The 26,053-nt window shown below is 47.4% G+C and overlaps 2 protein-coding genes across 3 annotated transcripts in view; one reads left to right on the top strand and one right to left on the bottom strand.

Moving 5' to 3' along the window:
* Positions 1 to 8,365, bottom strand: part of LOC137533424 (farnesyl pyrophosphate synthase-like) — a 98,346-nt gene extending 89,981 nt beyond the window's left edge. Inside the window, exon 1 of the mRNA XM_068254818.1 lies at positions 8,322 to 8,365. The gene's annotated coding sequence lies outside the window, so the exon portion shown is untranslated. The remainder of the gene's footprint in view (positions 1 to 8,321) is intronic.
* The window catches only part of LOC137532271 (farnesyl pyrophosphate synthase-like), a 209,548-nt gene that overhangs the window by 7,845 nt on the left and 175,650 nt on the right, over positions 1 to 26,053 (top strand). The window lies entirely within an intron of this gene.

Here is a 26,053-nt window from a genome sequence, read left to right as displayed (position 1 = left end):
CCCTGTCACTCACTACCTAAAGGGGCTCCCTGTCACTCACTTCGCAAACGGGCTCCCTGTCACTCACTACTCAAACGGGCTCCCTGTCACTCACTACTCAAACGGGCTCCCTGTCACTCACTACTCAAACGGGCTCCCAGTCACTCACTACTCAAACGGGCTCCCTGTCACTCACTGCCTAAAGGGGCTCCCTGTCACTCACTACTCAAACGGGCTCCCTGTCACTCACTGCCTAAAGGGGCTCCCTGTCACTCACTGCCTAAAGGGGCTCCCTGTCACTTACTGCCTAAAGAGGCTCCCTGTCACTCACTGCCTAAAGGGGCTCCCTGTCACTCACTACTCAAACGGGCTCCCTGTCACTCACTACTCAAACGGGGTCCCTGTCACTCACTGCCTAAAGGGGCTCCGTCACTCACTGCCTAAAGGGGCTCCCTGTCACTCACTACTCAAACGGGCTCCCTGTCACTCACTACTCAAACGGGCTCCCTGTCACTCACTACTCAAACGGGCTCCCTGTCACTCACTGCCTAAAGGGGCTCCCTGTCACTCACTGCCTAAAGGGGCTCCCTGTCACTCACTACTCAAACGGGGTCCCTTTCACTCACTGCCTAAAGGGGCTCCCTGTCACTCACTGCCTAAAGGGGCTCCCTGTCACTCACTGCCTAAGGGGCTCCCTGTCACTCACTACTCAAACGGGCTACCTGTCACTCACTACTCAAACGGGCTCCCTGTCACTTACTGCCTAAAGGGGCTCCCTGTCACTCACTGCCTAAAGGGGCTCCCTGTCACTCACTGCCTAAAGGGGCTCCCTGTCACTCACTACTCAAACGGGCTCCCTGTCACTCACTGCCTAAAGGGGCTCCCTGTCACTCACTGCCTAAAGGGGCTCCCTGTCACTCACTACTCAAACGGGCTCCCTGTCACTCACTACTCAAACAGGGTCCCTGTCACTCACTGCCTAAAGGGGCTCCCTGACACTTACTGCCTAAAGGGGCTCCCTGTCACTCACTGCCTAAAAAGGGCTCCCTGTCACTCACTGCCTAAAGGGGCTCCCTCTCACTCACTGGCTAAAGGGGCTCCCTGTCACTCACTACTCAAACGGGCTCCCTGTCACTCACTGCCTAAAGCGGCTCCCTGTCACTCACTGCCTAAAGTGGCTCCCTGTCACTCACTACTCAAACGGGCTCCCTGTCACTCACTACTCAAACGGGGTCCCTGTCTCTTACTGCCTAAAGGGGCTCCCTGTCACTCACTGCCTAAAGGGGCTCCCTGTCACTCACTGCCTAAAGGGGCTCCCTGTCACTCACTACTCAAACGGGCTCCCTGTCACTCACTGCCTAAAGGGGCTTCCATGTCACTCACTTCGCAAACGGGCTCCCTGTCACTCACTACTCAAATGGGCTCCCTGTCACTCACTACTCAAACGGGCTCCCTGTCACTCACTACTCAAACGGGCTCCGAGTCACTCACTACTCAAACGGGCTCCCTGTCACTCACTGCCTAAAGGGGCTCCCTGTCACTCACTACTCAAACGGGCTCCCTGTCACTCACTGCCTAAAGGGGCTCCCTGTCACTCACTGCCTAAAGGGGCTCCCTTTCACTTACTGCCTAAAGAGGCTATCTGTCACTCACTGCCTAAAGGGGCTCCCTGTCACTCACTACTCAAACGGGCTCCCTGTCACTCACTACTCAAACGGGGTCCCTGTCACTCACTGCCTAAAGGGGCTCCGTCACTCACTGCCTAAAGGGGTTCCCTGTCACTCACTACTCAAACGGGCTCCCTGTCACTCACTACTCAAACGGGCTCCCTGTCACTCACTACTCAAACGGGCTCCCTGTCACTCACTACTCAAACGGGCTCCCTGTCACTCACTGCCTAAAGGGGCTCCCTGTCACTCACTGCCTAAAGGGGCTCCCTGTCACTCACTACTCAAACGGGCTCCCTGTCACTCACTGCCTAAAGGGGCTCCCTGTCACTCACTGCCTAAAGGGGCTCCCTGTCACTCACTGCCTAAGGGGCTCCCTGTCACTCACTACTCAAACGGGCTCCCTGTCACTCACTACTCAAACGGGGTCCCTGTCACTCACTACTCAAACGAGCTCCCTGTCACTTACTGCCTAAAGGGGCTCCCTGTCACTCACTGCCTAAAGGGGATCATTGTCACTCACTGCCTAAAGGGGCTCCCTGTCACTCACTACTCAAACGGGCTCCCTGTCACTCACTGCCTAAAGGGGCTCCCTGTCACTCACTGCCTAAAGGGGCTCCCTGTCACTCACTACTCAAACGGGCTCCCTGTCACTCACTACTCAAACGGGGTCCCTGTCACTCACTGCCTAAAGGGGCTCCCTGACACCTACTGCCTAAAGGGGCTCCCTGTCACTCACTACTCAAACGGGCTCCCTGTCACTCACTGCCTAAAAAGGGCTCCCTGTCACTCACTGCCTAAAGGGGCTCCCTCTCACTCACTGCCTAAAGGGGCTCCCTGTCACTCACTACTCAAACGGGCTCCCTGTCACTCACTGCCTAAAGCGGCTCCCTGTCACTCACTGCCTAAAGGGGCTCCCTGTCACTCACTACTCAAACGGGCTCCCTGTCACTCACTACTCAAACGGGGTCCCTGTCACTCACTGCCTAAAGGGGCTCCCTGTCACTCACTGCCTAAAGGGGCTCCCTGTCACTCACTACTCAAACGGGCTCCCTGTCACTCACTACTCAAACGGGCTCCCTGTCACTTACTGCCTAAAGGGGCTCCCTGTCACTCACTGCCTAAAGGGGCTCCCTGTCACTCACTGCCTAAAGGGGCTCCCTGTCACTCAGTATTCAAACGGGCTCCCTGTCACTCACTACTCAAACGGGGTCCCTGTCACTCACTGCCTAAAGGGGCTCCCTGTCACTCACTGCCTAAGGGGCTCCCTGTCACTCACTACTCAAACAAGCTCCCTGTCACTCACTACTCAAACGGGCTCCATGTCACTTACTGCCTAAAGGGGCTCCCTGTCACTCACTGCCTAAAGGGGCTCCCTGTCACTCACTGCCTAAAGGGGCTCCCTGTCACTCAGTACTCAAACGGGCTCCCTGTCACTCACTACTCAAATGGGGTCCCTGTCACTCACTGCCTAAAGGGGCTCCCTGTCACTTACTGCCTAAAGGGGCTCCCTGTCACTCACTACTCAAACGGGCTCCCTGTCACTCACTGCCTAAAAAGGGCTCCCTTTCACTCACTGCCTAAAGGGGCTCCCTCTCACTTACTGCCTAAAGGGGCTCCCTGTCACTCACTACTCAAACGGGCTCCCTGTCACTCACTGCCTAAAGGGGCTCCCTGTCACTCACTGCCTAAAGGGGCTCCCTGTCACTTACTACTCAAACGGGCTCCCTGTCACTCACTACTCAAACGGGGTCTCTGTCACTCACTGCCTAACGGGGCTCCCTGTCACTCACTGCCTAAAGGGGCTCCCTGTCACTCACTACTCAAACGGGCTCCCTGTCACTCACTACTCAAACGGGGTCCCTGTCACTCACTGCCTAAAGGTGCTCCCTGTCACTTACTGCCTAAAGGGGCTCCCTGTCACTCACTACTCAAACGGGCTCCCTGTCACTCACTGCCTAAAAAGGGCATCCCTGTCACTCACTGCCTAAAGGGGCTCCCTGTCACTCACTGCCTAAAGGGGGTCCAGGCTGGCTACATATACTGGGGACACTGGCTGTTTGTCATTATGTGCATTTACTGGTGAAAAGCTGTCTCTTATTATGTGCATTTACTGGTGAAAAGCGGTCTCTTATTATGTGCATTTACTGGTGAAAAGCGGTCTCTTATTATGTGCATTTACTGGTGAAAAGCGGTCTCTTATTATGTGCATTTACTGGTGAAAAGCGGTCTCTTATTATGTGCATTTACTGGTGAAAAGCTGTCTCTTATTATGTGCATTTACTGGTGAAAAGCTGTCTCTTATTATGTGCATTTACTGGTGAAAAGCTGTCTCTTATTATGTGCATTTGCTGGTGAAAAGCGGTCTCTTATGTGCATTTACTGGTTAAAAGCGGTCTCTTATTATGTGCATTTACTGGTGAAAAGCGGTCTCTTATTATGTGCATTTACTGGTGAAAAGCTGTCTCTCATTGTGTGCATTTACTGATTAAAGGCTGTCTGTCATTATGTGCATTTACTGATGAAAGGCTGTCTGTCATTATGTGCATTTACTGATGAAAGGCTGTCTGTCATTACGTGCATTTACTGGTGAAACGCTGTCTCTTATGTGCATTTAGTGAGGAAATTTTGGCAGTAAAAAATAACGTGAAAGGTTGGCAACACTGGCAGGCTGCGCGGTGCAACGGGAAAGATACAGGCAGACCACCTCACGCTTGGGCTTGGCGGGGGGAGGAGCCGACGACAGCGAGCGAGAGTAGGGTGGCCGCAGGCAGCCATAAATACGCAGTGTGTGACTGCGTCGCACTCGCAGAGCCTCTCAACCTGAGTCAGTCCAGAGACTAGCAGACTGGCAAGCAGCCAAAGCCAGCCAGGAGCAAGCCCATGGAAGAGGGGTAGGAATGGGGTATCACATGCATGCGTAAAGAGGTGGAAGGTGTGGGTGTGATTAGGCAGGACATGGGTGTGGTTATGTGGTTGGGCGCGGCTAATTTAACCACTCCCATAGGCACCAGAGAAAATCTTGCACCCAGGTGCCAGGCACCCCAGGCTCACCCCTGTAGCTAAGGCATGGGTAGGAGTCCCAGTATAGGTAGGTAGGCATAGGTAGGTGCCTCAGTAGTTAGCTAGGCATAGGTAGGACTCCCAGTATAGGTAGGTAGGCATAGGTAGGTGCCTCAGTAGTTAGCTAGGCATAGGTAGGAGACCCAGTATAGGTAGGTAGGCATAGGTAGGAGTCCCAGTATAGGTAGGTAGGCATAGGTAGGTGCCTCAGTAGTTAGCTAGACATAGGTAGGAGTCCCAGTATAGGTAGGTAGGCATAGGTAGGCGTCTCAGTAGTTAGCTAGGCATAGGTAGGAGACCCAGTATAGGTAGGTAGGCATAGGTAGGAGTCCCAGTATAGGTAGGTAGGCATAGGTAGGTGCCTCAGTAGTTAGCTAGGCATAGGTAGGACTCCCAGTATAGGTAGGTAGGCATAGGTAGGTGCCTCAGTAGTTAGCTAGGCATAGGTAGGAGACCCAGTATAGGTAGGTAGGCATAGGTAGGTGTCCCAGTAGTTAGCTAGGCATAGGTAGGAGTCCCAGTATAGGTAGGAAGGCATAGGTAGGTCCCCTAGTATAGGTAGGTAGGTAGGTGTCCCCGTATATTTAAGTTAAGGTTAGAGAAACCGAGAGCCCAATATAGTGTAGTAAGTTAAGCAAAAATTAGTAAAGATAATTAGTAAGAAGAGTATACTCACAAACGTGGGTTACCACAAAGGCAACCACTGTATAGGCAGGTGAGGAGATTAGACCTGTCCTCACTCAGGATTAAGAAGTCGCTCTCTGTAGATCAGAAAAGGGGTAGATCACCCCTCCACCAGGGGTGGACACGGTACAGCAAACGGGGAACAGAGGCGCCAGCAGGGTAAAAGTGGATAAAACCTTTAAAATTTGCTTAGAGGAAGAGGTGAGGCGCTACTCCTGCTACTGCTGAAATTCTGTTTGTCCCCACATTTATTGCCTGATGAAGCGGGCGTTGCCTGCGAAACGCGTTGCACTTTTGGGGTACTATACAATAAATGTAATTACTATTATACAGTCTTTCGTGTCTGCTTTATGGAGGTAAGTCCACCGCTTCCTCCAAGCAAATTTTAAAGGTTTTATCCACTTTTACCCTGCTGGCGCCTCTGTTCCCTGTTTGCCGTATATTTAAGTAGGTGCCCCAGTAGTTAGGTAGGCATAGGTAGGTGTCCCAGTATAGATAGTTAGGCAGGGCCTGGCTGGCACAGTAATAACAATTACCAAGGTCCAGCTGCAACAGATAGGGCTGTATAATGTCAGTGTCAGTGAGCAACACACACAAAAAAAACCACACACATCAGGAAAACATTAGCTCTCAAAAGAGCTGTTGAGGGGTGCTATTTTAGCAATAACAATCAGCCAAGAGCCTAACTAATCTTTCCCTAGGAGAAAAAATCTGCAGCAGCTCTCCCTAGTCTGTCTATTTGCAGCAGGCACACGAGTGAGTGTCATGGCCAGCGAGCCTGCCTTATATAAGGGGGGGGGGGGGGGGGGTCCAGGGCTTAGTGTAGCCTGAATGGCTACAATGTGCCTGCTGACTGTGATGCAGAGGGTCAAAGTTGACCCTCATAGTGCATTATGGGGCGAATCGAACTTCCGCAAAAGTTCGCCTGGTCCAGGCGAACGTGAACCCCCAAAGTTCGCCTGGAACCGTTCGCAGGCGAACCGTTCGCTACATCTCTACCCACAATGTCATAGCCTTTGTCATTCAGAATGAACTCTAGTTCGTCTATTTTATTTGCAAGGCTCCGAGCATTGGTTACCATGCACTTTATATTTTTACCACAACATTTACCAGTTTTGTTTACATGAAATGGGCTACTGTATGACATGTATGTTAAAAATATAAAAATGAATTATATATGTGTCATTGTCTAGAATTAAATGTAAAAAAATAATATATGTATATATATAAAATCGGATGTATGTGTGTATGTATGTATGTATGTATGTGCCGCGATCACGCAAAAACGGCTTGACCGATTTGAACGAAACTTGGTATGCAGATCCCTCACTAGCTGGGATGATATGTTCTGGGGGTCTCGCGGCCCCCCTGCACATGTGGGCGGAGCTACAAACAGCAAATCAGATTTCACCCATTCATGTCAATGGAAAAAATGTAAAAGGCTGCCATTCTCACAGTAATCAAGCCACAGTCCCCACACTTGGCACAGGTGGTCACATGGTGACCGAGGTTACAAATCCAGAAAAGTGGGCGGAGCATAAAGCAGCTAATCAAATTTCAGCTATTCATTTTAAATGGGAAAAACTGCAGCCATTCCTAGACTGTCAGAGCCGGATTTGTACTTTTAACTGCCCAAGGCCCGTTCTCATCTATGGCCGCCCCCACCCCCCATCTCTGCAAACCACACTTGATCTCGATTTTCGCAGTGGGCTCCTGGCAAAATATATAAATAAATCTTCACCGCTATTGTTTATAGTTAAATTTTAGCTGTTTTGCACCACTTCCTTTTGCTCCGCCCAACTTTCAGGCAGATCGTGGGGCATAGCCTCTGTGAGGAGGAAGCACCTCGTTCCCGCATCCCAAAGGCCCCTCCTCCAGTGCAGCCCTGTAGCTGCAGCTCAGGTAAAATTGCGGAGTAGCACAACAGATCATGTTATTAAATGGTGGGTCAGGTTTACACTCCCTTTCACTGTAGAGGGGTGCTATGCTGCAGCATACCTCTTTATGGCACCTGACAGAAGTATGCAGCATTAAAGCGCCTCGCAATAAAGAACAGGAGAGTTTAGATGTGTTTGGCCACTGGAGTAGTTAGAATACCATGCTTCACTGTGCTATTCTGAATGTAGGGAGAGGCAGTGGTGTAGCTAAAGAGCTGTGGGCCCCGATGCAAGTTTTACATTGGGACCCCCAAGCTCTCTATACATAACAATTGATACGGCGCACCAAAACCTGCCAATGGCAACTACAGTGTCAGGGGTGCAAGAAGGGGATGGGAAACAGTTTGTTAATGATCACTACTGTTCAAAGTATCTATAGAAGTGATTATTATGAGCACAGGACCAATAGAAAGCTAATTCTGCAGTTGAGGAAGGGCCCCTCTGGCCCAAGGGTCCTGATGCAGTCGCAACCTCTGCACCCCCTAATGCTACGCCCCTGGGGAGAGGGTTTCAGTGGTGTCACTTGCTGGTTTTCAAACGTATTTGCATTATGTCAAGGGCTCAGCATAAAAAAAAGCCTGGGCAGCGTAAGGTTATTTAATAATGGTGACTAGTGTGCAGTAAATATAAATATCTATCTATCTATCTATCTAGGGAACACTGAACATCTACTAAAGCTTATGACAATCAACAACTTCTTATCAGCACCTGAGCAGTGTGCTGCCCTGTCAGCCTCCCCTCCTGCCCAGAAGAAGTTATTAACATACTTTCTTTCATGGAGGTCAGCACCTCTGCCCTGGGATTCTGAGGAGGAAGTTCTGGGGAACAGCAGCCTTTAATAACGGGAGAAGAGGAATGTGATCGTTGCTAGACACACAGAAGCAGGGGGGTGTTTGTAACAATATGTCACAGACACGTTCCAGCAGACACACAAAGAGAACGAGCATCTATAAAGGCAGACCATACTTTGCAGTTTTCACTTCCTTCCTACCAGCTTCCGAGGCTAAAGAAATGCTTGAACCATCTCCTGTATCCCCGCCCCTCCGAATTTCCGATTGGCAGGAGCAAGGAGGAGGGCGGGGACACAATGAATTGCAGTGTTGCTATTGGCCAGGCTTCTGGAGGAACTATTGAATGACAGCAGGCAGAGCTGCAATGATGCAGACACTGTTCCTGTCACATTAGGAAAGTTGCCAGCCCTGTCCCTGTCTGTAGCTGCCGCTGCTGCACACACAGACGTGCTTCTATGTGCAGAGCAAAGCGAGGGGCGGCTGCAGACAAACATGGCCACTATTGTGGGGGATTTCATAGTAGCTGTTGGGACACTGTTAACCCGCCCTTCCCTAGGCTCCGCCCTAGTCCCCGGCCTGCCCACAAATCCGGCCCTGTAGACTGTTAATCGCAGGGTTCTCAAACTTGGCACACTTGGTCACTGGGTGACTGGGATTAAAGGGAACCTTAACTGCTGCGGAAAAATAAATTCACTTACCTGGGGGCTTTCCCAAGCCTCCTGCAGCCGTCCTGTGCCCGCGCCGGTCCTTCGGTGCCCTCCGGTCTCCCTCCGCCGCTGAGTTTCGATTTCGGACGACTGCCAGTCGTCCTGGGGCCTCTTCCACATTCCTTGTCGTAAACTGCAGTAAAGCGCGTCCGCATGACGCCAAACGCGTCATCGCATGACGTCAAACGCGTTATGCGGACGCGCTTTACTGCAGTTTACGACCAGGAATGTGGAAGAGGCCCCAGGACGACTGGCAGTCGTCCGAAATCGAAACTTAGCGGCGGAGGGAGACCGGAGGGCACCGAAGGACCGGCGCGGGCACAGGACGGCTGCAGGAGGCTTGGGAAAGCCCCCAGGTAAGTGAATTTATTTTTCCGCAGCAGTTAAGGTTCCCTTTAATATTCAGGAAAGTGGGTGGAGCCTACAACAGCCAAACAAAATTCACCTATTTATTTTCAAGGGGAATATTTAAATTGCTGCCATTCTTACACTGTTAATGGCAGAGGCTTCAAACTTGCTACAGTCGTCATTGGGTGACTGGGGTCCAAATTCACTAAAGGAGTGGGGCCACAAACAGCCAATTAGATTTCCTTGGTGGATAAACTGCTTTTATTCGCACATTTTTGATGCCAGGAACCTAAAAGCTCACAAACTTGGTCATTGAGTGACTGTGTGTCAAGGTTACAAAAAGTGGGGTATTCCAAAAACAAATGTTACTGGGAAAATATAAACTGCAGCCATTCTTACATCGTTAATGGCAGGGTTCTCAAACTTTGCACAGTCGGTCACTGGGTGAATGAGATTAAGATTTTGGAAGGTAGGTGGAGCCTCCAACAGCCAATAAAAATTCACCTTTCGATTTTCAAAAGGGAATATTTAAGCTGCTACCATTCTTATACTGTTAATAGCAGATGCCTCAAACCTGGTACAGTTGGTCACTGGGTGATTAGAGATGGCGCGAACCTCCGATTTTCGGTTCGCGAACCGCAATAGACTTCAATGGGGAGGCGAACTTTGAAAAATAGAAAAGATTATGCTGGCCACAAAAGTGATGGAAAAGATGTTTCAAGGGGTCTAACACCTGGAGGGGGGCATGGCGGAGTGGGATACATGCCAAAAGTCCCGGGGAAAAATCTGGATGTGACGTAAAGCAGCGTTTTAACCACTTCCCGACCGCCGTATATACAATTGGCGGCCGGGAAGTGGACGCCGCAAGGACCGCCGTATTGACAATTGGCGGCGGTCCTTGTATGGGCATGGGCGGAGCGATCGCGTCATCCGTGACGCGATCCTCCGCCTCCGCCTGGCGCCGCTCACCCGCCGCAACATCCCGCCGGCCATACGGAAGTGCCGGCGGGATGTTAACCCGACGATCGCCGCATACAAAGTGTATAATACACTTTGTAATGTTTACAAAGTGTATTATACAGGCTGCATCCTGCCCTGGTGGTCCCAATGTCCGAGGGACCACCAGGGCAGGCTGCAGCCACCCTAGTCTGCACCAAGCACACTGATTTCCCCCCCCCCTGCCCCAGATCGCCCACAGCACCCATCAGACCCCCCCCTGCCCACCCCCCAGACCCCTGTTTGCACCCAATCACCCCCCTAATCACCCATCAATCACTCCCTGTCACTATCTGTCAACGCTATTTTTTTTTATCCCCACCCCTGCCCCCCGCACCCTCCTGATCACCCCCCCCACCCCTCAGATTCTCCCCAGACCCCCCCCCCCCAGACCCCCCCATGTACTGTATGCATCTATCCCCCCTGATCACCTGTCCATCACCTGTCAATCACCCGTCAATCCCCCGTCAATCACCCCCTGTCACTGCCACCCATCAATCAGCCCCTAACCTGCCCCTTGCGGGCAATCTGATCACCCCCCCACACCAATAGATCGCCCGCAGATCCGACATCAGATCACCTCCCAAATCCATTGTTTACATCTATTCTCTCCTCTAAACACCCACTAATTACCCATCAATCACCCATCAATCACCCCCTATCACCACCTGTCACTTTTACCTATCAGATCAGACCCTAATCTGCCCCTTGCGGGCACCCAATCACCCGCCCACACGCTCAGATTGCCCTCTGACCCCCCCCCTTATCAATTCACCAGTGCATTAATTACATCTGTTCTTCCCTGTAATAACCCACTGATCACCTGTCAATCACCTGCCAATCACCTATCACCCATCAATCACCCCCTGTCACCCCCTGTCACTGCCACCCATCAATCAGCCCCTAACCTGCCCCTTGCGGGCAATCTGATCACCCACCCACACCATTAGATCGCCCGCAAACCCGCCGTCAGATTACCTCCCAAATGTATCGTTTACATCTGTTATCTTCTCTAAACACCCACTAATTACCCATCAATCACCCATCAATCACCCCCTATCACCACCTGTCACTGTTACCTATCAGATCAGACCCTAATCTGCCCCTTGCGGGCACCCAATCACCCGCCCACACGCTCAGATTGCCCTCAGACCCCCCCCCCCCCCTTATCAATTCGCCAGTGTATTAATTACATCTGTCCTTCCCTATAATAACCCACTGATCACCTGTCAATCACCTGCCAATCACCTATCACCCATCAATCACCCCCTGTCACTGCCACCCAACAATCAGCCCCTAACCTGCCCCTTGCGGGCAATCTGATCACCCACCCACACCAATAGATCGCCCGCAGATCCGACATCAGATCACCACCCAAGCGCAGCGTTTACATCTATTCTCTCCTCTAAACACCCACTAATTACCCATCAATCACCCATCAATCACTCCCTATCACCACCTGTCACTGTTACCTATCAGATCAGACCCTAATCTGCCCCTTGCGGGCACCCAATCACCCGCCTACACGCTCAGATTGCCCTCAGACCCCCCCTTATCAATTCGCCAGTGCAATATTTACATCTGTCCTTCCCTGTAATAACCCACTGATCACCTGTCAATCACCTGCCAATCACCTATCACCCATCAATCACCCCCTGTCACTGCCACCCAACAATCAGCCCCTAACCTGCCCCTTGCGGGCAAACTGATCACCCACCCACACCAATAGATCGCCTGCAGATCCGACATCAGATCACCACCCAAGCGCAGTGTTTCCATCTATTCTCTCCTCTAAACACCCACTAATTACCCATCAATCACCCATCAATCACCCCCTATCACCACCTGTCACTGTTACCCATCAGATCAGACCCTAATCTGCCCCTTGCGGGCACCCAATCGCCCGCCTACACGCTCAGATTGCTCTCAGACCCCCCCTTATCAATTCGCCAGTGCAATATTTACATCTGTTCTCCCCTGTAATAACCCACTGATTACCTGTCAATCACCTATCAATCACCCATCAATCACCCCCTGTCACTGCCACCCATCAATCACCCGCTGTCACTGCCACCCAGAGCAGGGACAAGGTCCTCCAGCACCCAAGGCTGAGACACCAAAGTGCGCCCCTCCATCCCTCCCACCCCAGCTGTCACACACTGATTGCTATTAGACTAAGAGGGCCACAGGGCCCACAACCTCCCCAACACCTTAATATCTAGTTATCTGGCTTGCAGTCACTGCTATGTATCCCCTTTTGTTATTTCTTTCTGCTTCATACACAATTAGGAATGACAGCTGAATGAATTGTGCGCCCCCTCCTACACTGCGCCCTGAGGCTGGAGCCTCTCCAGCCTATGCCTCGGCCCGGCCCTGCTGCCACCCATCAATCAGCCCCTAACCTGCCCCTTGCGGGCAATCTGATCACCCACCCACACCCGCAGATCCGACGTCCGATCACCTCCCAAGTGCAGTGTTTACATCTGTTCTCTACCCTAAACACCCACTAATTACCCATCAATCACCCCCTGTCACTGCTACCTATCAGATTAGACCCCTATCTCCCCCTAGGGCACTCAATCACCCGCCCACACCCTCAGAATGCCCTCAGACCCCAGCCCTGATCACCTCGCCAGTGCATTGCTTGCATCTATTCCCCCCTCTAATCACACCTTGAGACACCCATCAATCACCTCCTGTCACCCCCTAGCACACCTACCCATCAGATCAGGCCCCAATTTGCCCCGTGTGGGCTCCTGATCACTCGGCCAAACCCTCAGATCCCCCTCAGACCCCCTTCCGATCACCTCCCCAGTGCATTGATTGCATCTATTTTCCCCTCTAACCACCCCCTGAGACACCCATCAATCACCTCCTGTCACCCCCCTAGCACTCCTATCCATCAGATCAGGCCCAATACAACCTGTCATCTAAAAGGCCACCCTGCTTATGACCGGTTCCACAAAATTCGGCCCCTCATAGACCACCTGTCATCAAAATTTGCAGATGCTTATACCCCTGAACAGTCATTTTGAGACATTTGGTTTCCAGACTACTCACGGTTTTGGGCCTGTAAAATGCCAGGGCGGTATAGGAACCCCACAAGTGACCCCATTTTAGAAAAAAAGACACCCCAAGGTATTCTGTTAGGTGTATGACGAGTTCATAGAAGATTTTATTTTTTGTCAAAAGTTAGCGGAAATTAATTTTTATTGGTTTTTTTTTCACAAAGTGTCATTTTTCACTAACTTTTGACAAAAAATAAAATCTTCTATGAACTCGCCATACACCTAACGGAATACCTTGGGGTGTCTTCTTTCTAAAATGGGGTCACTTGTGGGGTTCCTATACTGCCCTGGCATTTTAGGGGCCCTAAACCGCGAGGAGTAGTCTAGAAAACAAATGCTTCAAAATGACCTGTGAATAGGACGTTGGGCCCCTTAGCGCACCTAGGCTGCAAAAAAGTGTCACACATGTGGTACCGCCGTACTCAGGAAAAGTAGTATAATGTGTTTTGGGGTGTATTTTTACACATACCCATGCTGGGTGGGAGAAATTTCTATGTAAATGGACAATTGTGTGTAAAAAAATCAAACAATTGTCATTTACAGAGATATTTCTCCCACTTAGCATGGGTATGTGTAAAAATACACCCCAAAACGCATTATATTACTTCTCCTGAGTACGGCGGTACCACATGTGTGGCACTTTTTTACACCCTAAGTACGCTAAGGGGCCTAAAGTCCAATGAGTACCTTTAGGATTTCACAGGTCATTTTGCGACATTTGGTTTCAAGACTACTCCTCACGGTTTAGGGCCCCTAAAATGCCAGGGCAGTATAGGAACCCCACAAATGACCTCATTCTAGAAAGAAGACACCCAAAGGTATTCCGTACGGAGTATGGTGAATTCATAGAAGATTTTATTTTTTGTCACAAGTTAGCGGAAAATGACACTTTGTGAAAAAAAACTATTAAAATCAATTTCCGCTAACTTGTGACAAAAAAATAAAAACTTCTATGAACTCACCATACTCCTAACGGAATACCTTGGGGTGTCTTCTTTCTAAAATGGGGTCATTAGTGGGGTTCCTATACTGCCCTGGCATTTTAGGGGCCCTAAACCGTGAGGAGTAGTCTTGAAACAAAAATGACCTGTGAAATCCTAAAGGTACTCATTGGACTTTGGGCCCCTTAGTGCAGTTAGGGTGCAAAAAAGTGCCACACATGTGGTATCGCCGTACTCGGGAGAAGTAGTACAATGTGTTTTGGGGTGTATTTTTACACATACCCATGCTGGGTGGGAGAAATACCTCTGTAAATGACAATCTTTTGATTGTTTTACACACAATTGTCCATTTACAGAGGTATTTCTCCCACCCAGCATGGGTATGTGTAAAAATACACCCCAAAACACATTGTACTACTTCTCCAGAGTATGGCGATACCACATGTGTGGCACTTTTTTGCACCCTAACTGCGCTAAAGGGCCCAAAGTCCAATGAGTACCTTTAGGATTTCACAGGTCATTTTGAGAAATTTCGTTTCAAGACTACTCCTCACGGTTTAGGGCCCCTAAAATGCCAGGGCAGTATAGGAACCCCACTAATGACCCCATTTTAGAAAGAAGACACCCCAAGGTATTCCGTTAGGAGTATGGTGAGTTCATAGAAGTTTTTATTTTTTTGTCACAAGTTAGCGGAAAATGACACTTTGTGAAAAAACACAATTAAAATCAATTTCCGCTAACTTTTGACAAAAAATAAAATCTTCTATGAACTCACCATACTCCTAACGGAATACCTTGGGGTGTCTTCTTTCTAAAATGGGGTCAATTGTGGGGTTCCTATACTGCCCTGGCATTTTAGGGGCCCTAAACCGTGAGGAGTAGTCTTGAAACGAAATTTCTCAAAATGACCTGTGAAATCCTAAAGGTACTCATTGGACTTTGGGCCCTTTAGCGCAGTTAGGGTGCAAAAAAGTGCCACACATGTGGTATCGCCGTACTCAGGAGAAGTAGTATAATGTGTTTTGTGGTGTATTTTTACACATACCCATGCTGAGTGGGAGAAATATCTCTGTAAATGGACAATTGTGTGTAAAAAAAATTAACAAATTGTCATTTACAGAGATATTTCTCCCACCCAGCATGGGTATGTGTAAAAATACACCCCAAAACACATTATACTACTTCTCCTGAGTATGTCAATACCACATGTGTGGCACTTTTTTGCAGCCTAACTGCGCTAAGGGGTCCAAAGTCCAATAAGCACCTTTAGGCTTTACAGGGGTGCTTACAATTTAGCACCCCCCAAAATGTCAGGACAGTAAACACACCCCACAAATGACCCCATTTTGGAAAGTAGACCCTTCAAGGTATTCAGAGAGGGGCATGGTGAGTCCGTGGCAGATTTCATTTTTTTTGTCGCAAGTTAGAAGAAATGGAAACTTTTTTTTTTTTTTTTTTTTTCCTCACAAAGTGTCATTTTCCGCTTACTTGTGACAAAAAATAAAACCTTCTATGAACTCACTATGCCTCTCAGTGAATACTTTGGGATGTCTTCTTTCCAAAATGGGGTCATTTGGGGGTATTTATACTATCCTGGAATTCTAGCCCCTCATGAAACATGACAGGGGGTCAGAAAAGTCAGAGATGCTTGAAAATGGGAAAATTCACTTTTTGCACCATAGTTTGTAAACGCTATAACTTTTACCCAAACCAATAAATATACACTGAATGGGTTTTTTTTTTTATCAAAAACATGTTTGTCCACATTTTTCGCGCTGCATGTATACAGAAATTTTACTTTATTTGAAAAATGTCAGCACAGAAAGTTAAAAAAAATCATTTTTTTGCCAAAATTCATGTCTTTTTTGATGAATATAATAAAAAGTAAAAATCGCAGGAGCAATCAAATAGCACCAAAAGAAAGCTTTATTAGTGACAAGAAAAGGAGCCAAAATTCATTTAGGTGGTAGGTTGTATGAGCGAGCAATAAACCGTGAAAGCTGCAGTGGTCTGAATGGAAAAAAAGTGGCCGGTCCTTAAGGGGTAGAAAGCCCTAGGTCCTCAAGTGGTTAAGGGCAGAAATCACATTGAATGCTAAATTGCAGGCCTAACGTGCTTTCAAACATCTTGCATGTGTATACATCAATCAGGGAGTGTAATTAGAGTACTGCTTCACACTGACACACCAAACTCACTGTGTAACGCATCGCAAACAGCTGTTTGTGTAGTGACGGCCATGCTGGACTACTGCGCAACATGGCGAGATTGCTCTTCCTCACTCAGTGATGTCAGGTAATGTGTGACTTCCTTCTAACTTTCCATGGCATTGTTAAAAAGCTTACGTTTAGTTTTTAAATGACATTTTCTACTTGCTGTGTACTTGTTCAGTACCGCTACAATGAGAATCCTGTGGAGGCGGGCAAGTCTGCCATTGTGACCCCGGGTAATGGCCGGGGAATGAGGGGTTTGAATCCGGTGTGGAGCCTGAGCAACGGCTACCACTACACATCCAAGGAGGGCAGCGGGCAGGCATGCACGCCCGCCCGCCCCGAGGTAGTGACCAAAAATAGCAATACAGGAGGAGGACTTTCGAGGCCCTGCTGTGTATTTGAAATGAATGTACTTTAAATCCTTTAACGAGAACCAGTTATGGCGGGCAAAGATGACACCACATTCCTTTCACGAGAATCATATGGAGGTGGGCAAGTCTGCCATTTGTGACCCCGGGTAATGGCCGGGGAATGAGGGATGGAATCCGGTGTGGAGCCTGAGAAACGGCTACCACTACACATCCAAGGAGGGCAGCAGGCAGGCATGCACGCCCGCCCCGAGGTAGTGACCAAAAATAACAATACAGGAGGAGGACTTTCGAGGCCCTGCTGTGTATTTGAAATGAATTAACTTGAAATCCTTTAACGGGAATCCGTTATGGAGGGCAAGTCTGCCATTGTCACCGCGGGGAATGAAGGTTGGATTCCGGCCCGAAGTGGGAGCCTGCTGAGACCCATGCTGTAGCTGCCCTGACCGTGCTTTGCAGACCAGGCATCTGTGGTCAGATGGACCCTTGAGCCAGCGGAAGACAAACCAAGTCGAAAGCATTTGCCAAGAATGTTTTACGGAGGGCAAGTTTTTTTGCCCTTTTTTTAAATTTTTTGAAAATGATAGAAGGTTGTATTTTTAAATTGTTTGAAAGTTTAGATGGTTGTATTTTTAAATTGTTTGAAAGTTTAGATGGTTGTATTTTTAAACTGTTTGAAAGTTTAGATGGTTGTATTTTTAAATTGTTTAAAAGTGTATCCATTCTTCCTCCCCCCAGCCACGAACAATACCATGGGAACGTGGAGCAGCAGAAGCCCCCTGTGACAGCTGCCGCGGTTGTTCTCCGCGGCTTGTCTTTTGAGGGGTGCTGCTTTTCCTCAGGTGTTCTTGCCATAGCTGTTTGTGCCTTCTCTCCAGGTGCCTTCGTAAAGCACTTGTCCCTACGTGACTATTGGCCTTTCCACGGCTCAATTTTTGCTGGCAGAGACAACAGATGGCTTTGCTCCGATCTGAGACACACATGTTAAAAAATTTCCAAACCGCTGAGCCCCCCTGGGCTGATGGCGCTACGGTGGCATCAGCAGCTGACGTTGAAGGGCATGTTGGCTGTCTGGCCATAGCTGGCAATACATGGCGCCGGACACTGCCCCCAGCTGTTTCTGAGGACGAGCTCCCTCTGCTTCTATCATGGAGTCGTCTCCTCCTAGTCCTCTCTGAATCCTCCTCTGAACTGTCCCCCTGGTCATCTCCTCTACCGGGAACATATGTGGTATCCATATAATTGTCATCATAATCCTCCTGGCCAGCTGCGCTTTCCTCAGAAACCTCCTCAACTGCACCAACTTCAGGTGGTCCATCATCCACATCCACACACGTTACGTCCATACTATCGCCACCTAACTCAGACGTAGGAGGTGGTGTACCTGCGCCATCTTCTTGTTGTTGCAGTAGTGGCTGTGAATCGGTGATTTCACCACCACCACCACCAAATAACTCCTGCGAAGTGTCAAATGCAGCGGATGTGGTGCTTGTTGTAGCGCTGGTGGCTGCGGGAGATGAGGTGTTCTGTGTTAAATACTCAATCACCTCCTCACGATTTTGGGAAGTGATGGCACGTGCATTCTTCTGAGCACTGTATTTTGGGGCAGGTCCGCACGAAATCAAAGCAACACCACCTCGCACAGACCTGCCGGTGCCTGGTGGCCTTCCTCTGGGTCTGCCTCTACCTCTTCCTCTACCTGGTTTGTCCATTTTGTCCATCTCGGGGGGATGCTAGGTATATGCAGTGAGCTGGGTTTACTCAACACAACAGGTAGTTATGTGCACTGATGAGGTGGGTTAAATAAACACAATAGGTAGTAGGTATATGCAGTGAGCTGGGTTCACTCAACACAACAGGTAGTAGGTATATGCAGTGAGCTGGGTTCACTCAACACTACAGGTAGTAGGTATATGCAGTGAGCTGGGTTCACTCAACACAACAGGGAGTAGGTATATGCAGGGAGCTGGGTTCACTCAACACAACAGGAAGTAGGTATATGCAGTGAGCTGGGCTCACTCAACACTACAGGCAGTTATGTGCATTGATGAGGTGGGTTAAGTAAACACAACAGGTAGTAGGTATATGCAGTGAGCTGGGTTCACTCAACACAACAGATAGTAGGTATATGCAGTGAGCTGGGTTCACTCAACACTACAGGTAGCTATGTGCAGTGATGAGGTAGGTTAAGTAAATACAACAGGTAGTAGGTATATGCAGTGAGCTGGGTTCACTCAACACAACAGGTAGTAGGTATATGCAGTGAGCTGGGTTCACTCAACACAACAGGTAGTAGGTATATGCAGTGAGCTGGGTTCACTTAACACAACAGGTAGTAGGTATATGCAGTGAGCTGGGTTCACTCAACACTACAGGTAGTTATGTGCAGTGATGAGGTGGGTTAAGTAAACACAACAGGTAGTAGGTATATGCAGTGAGCTGGGTTCACTCAACACAACAGGTAGTAGGTATATGCAGTGAGCTGGGTTCACTTAACACAACAGGTAGTAGGTATATGCAGTGAGCTGGGTTCACTCAACACAACAGGTAGTTATGTGCAGTGATGAGGTGGGTTAAGTAAATACAACAGGTAGTAGGTATATGCAGTGAGCTGGGTTCACTCAACACAACAGGTAGTAGGTATATGCAGTGAGCTGGGTTCACTCAACACAACAGGTAGTAGGTATATGCAGTGAGCTGGGTTCACTCAACACTACAGGTAGTTATGTGCAGTGATGAGGTGGGTTAAGTAAACACAACAGGTAGTAGGTATATGCAGTGAGCTGGGTTCACTCAACACAACAGGTAGTAGGTATATGCAGTGAGCTGGGTTCACTCAACACTACAGGTAGTTATGTGCAGTGATGAGGTGGGTTAAGTAAACACAACAAGTAGTAGGTATATGCAGTGAGCTGGGTTCACTCAACACAACCAACAGGTAGTAGGTATATGCAGTGAGCTGGGTTCACTCAACACTACAGGTAGTAGGTATATGCAGTGAGCTGGGTTCACTCAACACAACAGGTAGTAGGTATATGCAGTGAGCTGGGTTCACTCAACACAACAGGTAGTAGGCATATGCAGTGAGCTGGGTTCACTCAACACTACAGGTAGTTATGTGCAGTGATGAGGTGGGTTAAGTAAACACAACAGGTAGTAGTAGGATGCAGTGAGCTGGGTTCACTCAACACAAAGCTAGGTATATGCAGTGATGAGGTGGGTTAAGTAAACACAACAGGTAGTAGGTATATGCAGTGAGCTGGGTTCACTCAACACAACAGGTAGTAGGTATATGCAGTGAGCTGGGTTCACTCAACATCACAGGTAGTTATGTGCAGTGATGAGGTGGGTTAAGTAAACACAACAGGTAGTAGGTATATGCAGTGAGCTGGGCTCACTCAACACAACAGGTAGTAGGTATATGCAGTGAGCTGGGTTCACTCAACACTACAGGTAGTTATGTGCAGTGATGAGGTGGGTTAAGTAAACACAACATGTAGTAGTAGGATGCAGTGAGCTGGGTTCCCTCAACACAAAGCTAGGTAAATGCAGTGATGAGGTGGGTTAAGTAAACACAACAGGTAGTAGGTATATGCAGTGTGCTGGGTTCACTCAACACAACAGGTAGTAGGTATATGCAGTGAGCTGGGTTCACTCAACACTACAGGTAGTTATGTGCAGTGATGAGGTGGGTTAAGTAAACACAACAGGTAGTAGTAGGATGCAGTGAGCTGGGTTCACTCAACACAAAGCTAGGTATATGCAGTGATGAGGTGGGTTAAGTAAACACAACAGGTAGTAGGTATATGCAGTGAGCTGGGTTCACTCAACAGTACAGGTAGTTATGTGCAGTGATGAGGTGGGTTTAGTAAACACAACAGGTAGTAGTAGGATGCAGTGAGCTGGGTTCACTCAACACAAAGCTAGGAATATGCAGTGATGAGGTGGGTTAAGTAAACACAACAGGTAGTAGGTAGGTATATGCAGTGAGCTGGGTTCACTCAACACTACAGGTAGTTATGTGCAGTGATGAGGTGGGTTAAGTAAACACAACAGGTAGTAGGTATATGCAGTGAGCTGGGTTCACTCAACACAACAGGTAGTAGGTATATGCAGTGAGCTGGGTTCACTCAACACTACAGGTAGTTATGTGCAGTGATGAGGTGGGTTAAGTAAACACAACAGGTAGTAGTAGGATGCAGTGAGCTGGGTTCACTCAACACAAAGCTAGGTATATGCAGTGATTAGGTGGGTTAAGTAAACACAACAGGTAGTAGGTATATGCAGTGAGCTGGGTTCACTCAACACAAAGCTAGGTATATGCAGTGATGAGGTGGGTTAAAGTGAACCTAAAGTCAGTATAAAAAAAACGAGATGAACTTACCTGGGGCTTTCCTCAGCCCCCTGCAGACGATCGGTGCCCTCACAGCTCCGCTCCGATGTCCCAGGACCCGCCGGCGAGCACTTCCGGTTTGGCCGTCACCGGCCGACAGGCATGGGAACGAGAGTGATTGTTCGCGTTCCCAGTCTGTTTATCGCCCCCTATGCTGCTATTGCGGCCAGGAGGTCGCAATAGCAGCATAGGGGGCGATATACAGGCTGGGAACGCGAACAATCACTCGCGTTCCCATGCCTGTCGGCCGGTGTTGGCCAAACCGGAAGTGCTCGCCGGCGGGTCCTGGGACATCGGAGCGGAGCTGCGAGGGCACCGATCGTCTGCAGGGGGCTGAGGGAAGCCCCAGGTGAGTTAATCTCATTTTTTTTTACTGACTTTAGGTTCACTTTAAGTAAACACAACAGGTACTGGGTATATGCAGTACTGGGTAGTACAATGTGCAGCTCCCTGCCACACACACAGGCAGTCAGTCACTGAATGTGCTGGGCTGCTGGCAGTGGCACACACACACTATCAATTAGCAAGGCTGTGCATGCAACAAAAGTGTCAGTTTGACACACAGTAAAAAAAAAAAAAGTACAGGATGAGCTCTGACAAGAGCTAGGGTGCTATAAAAGCAATAACAATCAGCTAGGAGCAAACTAAGCAGCCAAGAACCTAACTAATCTGTCCCTAGAAGAACAAGTCTGCAGCAGCTGTCCCGTTCCTCTCACTAGCAGGCACACGAGTGAGTGTAATGGCCGCCGGACCCTGCCTTATACAGGGTCTTCTCAAAAAATTAGCATATTGTGATAAAGTTCATTATTTTCTGTAATGTACTCATAAACATTAGACTTTCATATATTTTAGATTCAAATACACACAACTGAAGTAGTTCAAGCCTTTTGTTGTTTTAATATTGATGATTTTGGCATATAGCTCATGAAAACCCACATTTCCTATCTCAAAAAATTAGCATATTTGATTCAACCAATAAAAGAAAAGTGTTTTTAAAACAAAAAAAAAGTCAACCTTCAAATAATTATGTTCAGTTATGCACTCAATACTTGGTCGGGAATCCTTTTGCAGAAATGACTGCTTCAATGCGGCGTGGCATGGAGGCAATCAGCCTGTGGCACTGCTCAGGTGTTATGGAAGCCCAGGATGCTTCGATAGCGGCCTTAAGCTCATCCAGAGTGTTGGGTCTTGCGTCTCTCAACTTTCTCTTCACAATATCCCACAGATTCTCTATGGGGTTCAGGTCAGGAGAGTTGGCAGGCCAATTGAGCACAGTAATACCATGGTCAGTAAACCATTTACCAGTGGTTTTGGCACTGTGAGCAGGTGCCCGGTCATGCTGAAAAATGAAATCTTCATCTCCATAAAGCTTTGGCCTTGGAAACGCGTTGTATATTTCTTGGAGTGTGCTAATAAATTTATTCTGATTATATCGCACAGTTTTCTGTGTCTGCTTGAAGGAGGCGGATCCACCACTGCCTCCCCAACTACTTTTAAACATTTTAAACATTGTTTTTATCCTTTTGGCGCCTCTGTTCTACCTGTACTCAAACCTGGTACAGTTGGTCATTGGGGTTCAAATTCAGAAAAAGGGACAGAGCCACAAACAGTTTCATTTCTTAGCAAAATTATTAATGCCAAGGACCCCTAAGCTCACAAACTTGGTCATTGAGTGACTGTGTGTCCAGGTTACAAAAAGTGGGCGGACCCAAAAACAAATTTCACTGGGAAAATGCAGACTCCAGTCCTTCATACACTGTTCATGGCAGGGTTCCCAAACTTTGCCCAGATGGTCACTGGGTGACTGAGATTTATATTCAGGAAAGTGGGTGGAGCCTATAATTGCCAATAAAAATTCACCTGTTGATTTTCAAGGGGAATATTTAAATCGCTGCCATTTTTACACTGGTAATAGCAGATGCCTCAAACCTGCTACAGTTGGTCATTGGGTGACTGGGGTTCAAATGCTGGAGAGGGGCGCAGCCACAAACAGCCAATCTGATTTGTTTAATTTCTATGGGAATATACAAATTATTGATGCTAAAGACCCCAAAGCTCACAAACTTGGTCATTGAGTGTTTGTGCGTTAGGGTTAGAAAAAGTGGGCGGAAGCAAAACCAGTCAAATACCTACACAGGCAACGCCGGGTCATCAGTGGGTGGAGACAAATACAAATTTCACTGGGAAAACATAAACTGCAGCCATTCTTACACTGTTAATGGCAGGGTTCTTAAACTTTGCTCAGTTGGTCACTCAGTGAATGGGATTAATATTCAGAAAAGTGGGTGGAGCCTACAAAAGTGAATAAAGCTTCATCTATTGCTTTTCAAGGGAATATTTAATTGCTGCCATTCTTGCACTGTTAATGGCACAGGCCTCAAACCTGGTACAGTTGGTCATTGGATTGAGTAATTGTGTGTTAGGGTTAGAAAAAGTGAGTGGAGCCGACACCAGCCAAATACATACCCGGGCAACGCCGGGCAATCATATATATATATATATATATATATATATATATATATATATATATATATATATATATATATATATATATATATATATACTTCAATGGGGAGGCGAACTTTGAAAACTAGAAACATTTATGCTGGCCACAAAACTGATGGAAAAGATGTTTCAAGGGGTCTAACATCTGAGTTTTTGCATGGATGAATGGGATACACGCCAAAAGTCCCGGGGAAAAATCTGGATTTGACACAAAGCAGTGTTTTAAGGGCAGAAATCAGATTGCATGCTAAATTGGAGGCCTAAAGTGCTTTAAAACAGCTTGCATGTGTATACATCAATCAGGGAGTGTAATTAGAGTACTGCTTCACACTGACACACCAAACTCACTGTGTAACGCACCGCAAACAGCTGTTTGTGTAGTGACGGCCGTGCTGGACTGGTGCGCATGTTATAGGGCCATTAGGTGCAACATTTTCGTCGCACCGCGATACGACGTTTCGCGCGCACCGGACTTTGCGGGACTTTGCGCGCGATGCGTTTCGCATGCGTTTTAATGTGCGAACAGCTGGTTTAGTCGTGAAGAGGCATGCTATGTAGGCGTGCTAAGACTTAGCACCGTTTACTGAATTTAGCCCAAGGGACTATAATGTGGTTGGGGTTTTCTATACTTTGTATCGAAGGCGTATTTTGCCCCATGCACCAGCATTAAATACGATGTCCTGCATAGCTCATTCTTATTTACCCATACCGTTCTATTTCCTTGAAGATTTTTTTTCTCCTAAATCTATGCCTGGAATACGTTTGTCCCATGCCTAAAAAATTTGATTCATGGATTTTAAAGGGAATCTGAAGTGAAAATAAACTTATAATATAATGAATTGTATGTGTAGTACTGCTAATAAATAAACAAACACAGAACACTTATATCGCGCTTTTCTCCTGGCGGACTCAAAGCGCCAGAGCAGCAGCCACTAGGGCGCGCTCTATAGGCAGTAGCAGTGTTAGGGAGACTTGCCAAAGGGAGTGTTAGGGAGACTTGCCAAGAAATAAAACATTATTAGCATAGATATGAGTCTTATATTGTTTCCAGTACAGGAAGAGTTAAGAAACTTCAGTTGTTATCTATGCAAAAGAGCTTCTTTGAGCTCTGCAACTTTATAAAGTCTTGGGCAGCACTGTGTTTTGAAGCACTTATCTCAACCGCCTCTCATTGTTCTTTGTTTATGGTTTTTCTGCAGAGAAAAGTTCAAAAGGTCACTAGCCTGCTCTGTGAAATCATTTAAAGTGCTGAGTGTTGTGGAAACTGCATTATTAGAGAACTATGCAATGCTATAAAAAAAAAAAAAGCTATATACCTGAAAATTAAAATGTGACACTATTTTATTTGCTACTAATGTTCTATTAATTATCCTTGTTACATAACCAATTCATTATATCATGAGGTTTTTTTTTTCGCTTCAGTGTCATGACAATCATACGTATTAAAACTTCATGCTTTAGCCTATTAACCACTTAAAGAAAACCTGAACTGAAAATGAAAAGTGAAAATCAACATACACAGATCATACTCCTCTCCCATGTAATCTACTCCTCAATCTCTTTTTCCTCTCCCGCGTCCTGTTTGTCCACTGTGATCAAGGGAATTCTCTGTCCTCCATTTTGAAAATGGCCATTACACCATAACAGCTTTCTGGTCAGCACACAGTTAAACTGTAACATCGCCCACTTGAGCCATAGGGAAACATGGACACATCAGCTCTCCTCTCAGCTGTAACTGACAGCAACTGATATGTAACTGACAGCAACTGATATATTTCAGTTCTGACAAAATGTTGTCAGAACTGGAAGGGATAATTGTCAGAAGAAAATGGTGAGCTTCTGAGAGGAACTGATGGCAAGATAACTATGTAATGTTCAATTGAAGTTACCTTATGTATTTATTTTAAATAATTTTACTCATTACAGGTTCTCTTTAACCGGTTCAGCGCCGCAGTGCCGAAAATCTCATGCATCCGAGCAACGTTCACCTCCCATTAATTCGCCTATAACTTTATTGCTACTTATATTACAATGAATTGATCTATATCTTGTTTTTTCCGCCACTAATTAGGCTTTCTTTGGGTGCTACATTTTGCTAAGAATTACTTTTTTCTAAATCTATTTTAACAGAAAGATTAAGAAAGAAATGAAAAAAATTCATTATTTCTCAGTTTCTGGCCATTATAGTTTAAAATTAATATACGCTACCATAATTAAAACTCATATATTTTATTTGCCCATCTGTCCCGGTTATTACACCGTTTAAACGATGTCCCTATCACAATTTATGGCGCCGATATTTTATTTAGAAATAGAGGTGCATTTTTTCAATTTGCGTCCATCACTATTTATAAGCTTATCATTTTAAATAATATAATTAAACATATTCTCTTGAC

This window comes from Hyperolius riggenbachi, chromosome 9 (genome assembly GCF_040937935.1).
Source record: "Hyperolius riggenbachi isolate aHypRig1 chromosome 9, aHypRig1.pri, whole genome shotgun sequence".
Classification (NCBI taxonomy): Eukaryota; Metazoa; Chordata; class Amphibia; order Anura; family Hyperoliidae; genus Hyperolius; species Hyperolius riggenbachi.
This window is presented reverse-complemented; position numbering and strand designations above follow the sequence as displayed.